This window comes from Typha latifolia, chromosome 3 (assembly GCF_019914945.1).
Source record: "Typha latifolia isolate L0001 chromosome 3, TyphaL0001v2, whole genome shotgun sequence".
NCBI classification, from domain to species: Eukaryota; Viridiplantae; Streptophyta; class Magnoliopsida; order Poales; family Typhaceae; genus Typha; species Typha latifolia.
The window spans coordinates 8286614-8291436 of record NC_133088.1 but is presented as its reverse complement, the minus strand read 5'-3'; positions in this window follow the sequence as shown (position 1 = coordinate 8291436).

Sequence of the window (4823 nt, the reverse complement as noted above, 5' to 3'; positions counted from 1 at the left end):
AACACTAGTTGTATTAATCCACCACGCTTTTGTCACCTTATCCTAGAAGTGTGAAGTCCAGGAAGTGATTCATAATGTCCGACTCCAACTCTCAATTCTACTTGTCCATCGGTCTGCGAAGGCCCAAAAAAATTTGATCTCCCCTTGGGCTAAGGTTTGATCTATCCCATTTCTCAAATATGGATAGGATCTAGTACGAAACTTTGGAAAAGGATTCCTAAAGTTATAGCTGTCAGATCAATGTCAAATTTGGATATGTTGTAGCTCTGGAAAGAACTTTCCAATAAATCTAACTTCAGAAAAATTGGACGGTGGGATCGTGAGATATCGTCTGAGAAGTAGACAAACATCAGGGAGTAATAGGGTGGCACCGATGAGTAAGTGGTGGTGGAAGGATTATGGATGATGGAAGGGTTAGGGCAAGGTTATAGAGATTTGAAGAAGGGGGAGGAGTGGGCTTGCTGCCCTAAGGGACTAGGGTGAGTGGCCGGTCGAGGGCAGCTAGAAGCGGCAGAGCTGGGGAATGAGAGAACGAGGAAGAAGAAGAAGAAGAAGAATAGGCAAAACTCAATTCATTCAATAATGACTCTTTGGTTGCCATCCACACCTTTAGAGGCTAACCAAACAATTCAAAAATGGCAATTATTAACCCTAAAAATAGTGGATTTTCGCCGACTGTATTGGAACACACTAAAAGCATTCTTTGTTGATGCAAACTTGATGGAGGCGTTCGAACGCACATTTCGCGTTCTCTATTTTTGCAAACCTAATGCAAGCGTTCGCAAACGCATTCGAACGTGACCTACAGAAAACTTATTTTTCTCTAAAATAAAATACTAAAATAATAAGGAAAGACACCCATAAAATGTCTCCACGCTCGAGACGACATCGGTGAAGTTCGAATCGTATCAATCCACCACACCTCCACAACCTTGTCCTCAAGGTGTGAAATTGGGGAAGAGATCCATGATATTTAACTCGAGCGACTGGGTAGACTCGTCAGTGGGCTTGCCTAACCACTCGGTCAACACGTCTGACTCCAATCTGGATCCATGGTGTCTTCTCCTACGGCCTAAGACTTGAACCGGTTTAGTTGGGTTATCTTCCTCCATTGGTTTGGGAAAGGCCGAACCCACCACATTATTAGGCCCGATCTGAGCCTTCAATGCCGACATGTGGAAAACCGGATGGATCCGAGTTCCTTTAGGTAGGTCCAGCCAGTAAGCTATTGGTCTGATTCATTGTAGCACTCGATACGGTCTGTAGTACTTATGACCCAACTTCTATTTCAAAATCGGCCTCAATATGGATTGCCTATACAGTTGAGCTCGAACGAACACCAATTGATCCACCTCAAACTCTGCCTCGCACCAGCCTTTGTCATGAGTCTGCTTCATGCCGTTTTGGGCTAATGCTAGGTGAATCTTGAGGCGTCTCAAGGTTTCATCTTGATCTGCAAGTTCCAAGTCGAGCTCGTGATACAAACTGGATCAGATCGGATCACATCAAAAAGAGATTAGGCTCAATGGATTGAGTCTAATTATCTTATTTGGTTATTTGGTTTAGTTAGAATCTTGTAGATTAGAATTTTATTTAATTAGCTAAATTCAACTCTACGCAATTTTGGGAAAATATTCATAAAATATTCTACACATATCTAAATAATATCAAACATGGATAATGTCGTCAATCTCTAGATCTACAACTTTGATATTCATGACTTCTCCATATTCAGAATCTATCTGTGACAAAATGAAAGCTTAATATGAGAGTTAATCGAAGAAGATAAGGAAGACTAGTTTAGTTGGTTTGTTAGGATTTTAACTTAGTTATTGATTTGTTAGGATTTGTTAAGACTTGTTTAATTTAGTTGATGAGTCCCTTGGGTGACCCTCTCTATATATGATGATATTGGAATTAGCTTTGGCCTTTATCTCCTCTTCTACTTGTCTCTAGCCATTGGTGCCCTCTCCCACCTCCCTTCTTCCACCGCCCAAGTCATTGGTCGACCTTTTCTAGCTTCTAACCTCCCTCTTCTACAACAACTTTTCCCCCTTCACTCTAAGAACACAACCTAGCATCCATCTAGCCATTAGAGGGCTATCAAGCTAGGATCTAATTGACCTTCGACAACTATTTGGTCGATAGCTTGAGATCTAACTGTCCGAATTCTATAAAGATTCATTGGAAATATCTCTCCAAGAGAAACAACATATCCAAAATTCAGGAGGATCCATTGGTTAGGTTATTTGCAGATTTCCTTGGAAGTTACGTACTTCATTGAGTCTAGAACCATTGCAGATCAGGTTACGCTGGTTCGTAACAGCTCGGTCTGGTCAGCCGCCTCTAGTCTATCATAGGCACGCAAGACATGCAGAGTGCGTCCATAAATTGCCTCAAAGGGGGTCATGTCGATACAAGAGTTATGAGCTATATTGTAAGACCACTCGGTCCATGGAAGGAATTTGACCCAATCCTTTGGTCGGTCCGCCACAAAGCAACGCAAGTATTGCTCTAGTCCGCGATTCACCACCTCGGTTTGGCTATCTTTCTCGGGGGTGATAAGCTGAACTAAGGTTGACTCGAGTCCCTTGCAATCTGAAGAATTTGGACCAAAACTCGCTGATGAAGAATTTTAGCAACTTTTTTCGCTAAAAATAGGTGTGTGAATGCTATGAAGTGAGCATATTTTCTCAGTTTATCCATCACAACGAACACCACTGATTGGCCTTGAACCTCTAGCAGCCCCTCGATGAAGTCCATGGAGATGTCCCCCCAAATATGCTCCAGTATAGGTAGTGGTTGCAACAGCCCGCTTGCTTTGAGCATCTCTGATTTGACCCGTTCGTAGATTTGGCATTCACGCACATATTTCTTCATGTCCGACTTCATCGCTACCCATGTATAGCTTTGGGCCAGCCGCTTGTAGGTGTGTAAGATCCCTTCATGGCCTGCTATAGGAGTATCATGGAAGTGTGCCATCAATTATTTCCGTAGCCCTTCATCCGCTGGTACCTTGATTCGCCCGTGCTCGAGTACCAACCCATCGCGCTCCTCATGCTCAGGGTGGCTTGATGGGTTCTCTCTCAGCTCCTCCATGAGTCGGACCAGATCATTATCCTCCGCGCTGGTTCTCCACAGATCTAAGAAGAAGGGAAAAGTGGGTGCTGAGAAAAAAGCGAGCTCACTTGCCTCCCCTACACATGGAAGTTCTTACAGTGATTGCAATGCTGGTTAATGTTGCGGATGATTTCCATCCAACAACACTCTCCTATCATTCCTCCAAAATGTGAGTGTCAGGTTCGTGAAGTCAAATGTCACGAGCCCTAGGCTTTGAAACCATTGAATCGCCAAGACGATGTCGGCACCCCGCAAGGCCTATAGATAAACAAATTGATGGGCTCTGATACCAATGATAGGCTACAGAACCAAATTGATAGGCTCTGATACCAATGATAGGGTCTACGGTATGATTCCTTCAAGATCTGAATTTATTGTAGGAAGTAGTCCGCACAATCGAGAGAAAATATTCACCAAATATTCTTCCATAGTCATAAAATTACTAAACTAAGTGAAATAGATCTGTAACTCCCTGATCTACGTTTTTTTTATTTACGTCATTCTCAGATTCGAACCACAATAGGGACAAAATTATGATTTAGTGTGGATGATGGTGGTGGTGATGGGTGGAGTGGATCTCAGGGTTATGGATGATAATGGAGATGAGGGTGGATCGTAGATGTTTAAGTGATGAAGACAAAGAGGAAGAAGTAGTCGAGATCCCAAGAAAGAGGGAGGACTTGATAGACGAGGGAGATTAGAAGTTACAAGAGACCTTGCCAATGGTAGAGGTGGTAGGTTGGTAAAGAGGGAGGAGGGAGATTAGGGTAGATAGAATAGAGAGAAGATAGGAGGCAAAAAATTAATAATCTAATAGCATAATGAATTTGGCTGCCATCCACACCTTTATAGAGGCTAGCCATCAAGCCCTAATAATAATAATTAACACTAATCCTAGTAGAATCCTGCCGATCACATTCGAACGCGCCCGATCGTGTTTGAACGCACAAAAGGCATTCTCTATATGTGCGAATGCGATGCAGGCGTTTGAACGCGTCCAATCGCATTTGAACGCAACGTTCGAACGCGCCCAATCACGTTTGAATGCATATTTTGCATTCTCTGTTTTTGCAAACCTGATCTAGGCGTTCGCAAGGGCGTTCGAACGCGACCCTCCCGCATTCGAACGCGACATACAAAAATTTTATTTTAGTGAAAATAAATAACTAATGCAATAAAAAAAGACCCTAACTAAATGTATCAGCCCACCATGCTTCCCCCACCTTGTCCTCACGGTGAAAAGTCAGGGAAACATTCCAATATATCAGTCTCCAACTCCCATGTTGCCTCATTGGATGGCTTGACTAGCCACTCGACTAGAATCAACATCTCTAATCTAGTACCATGTCGTCGTCGACACATAGCAAGTACAGGAACTGGCTCTACGATCTCTGTCTCCTCTAATGGCTCTGGTAGAGCTGATCCAACAACCTCAAGATCTCCAATCTGCTCCCTCAGCAATGAAACATGGAAGACAGAATTTACTCTTGACCTCTCTGACAGCTCCAAATGATATGCAACTGTACCAATACGCTCTAACACCCGAAATGGACCCATACGCTCTGATAGTTTTGAGCAAGTTTAAGATGGGCACACAACCTTCTCAATGTGGTGTCTCTATCCATCAAAGGTAAGTCCACCTCCATCCAATCTGCAGATGTCACTAGATCATAAGCGCGTAATGTTAGAGTCGTGCGTGCATA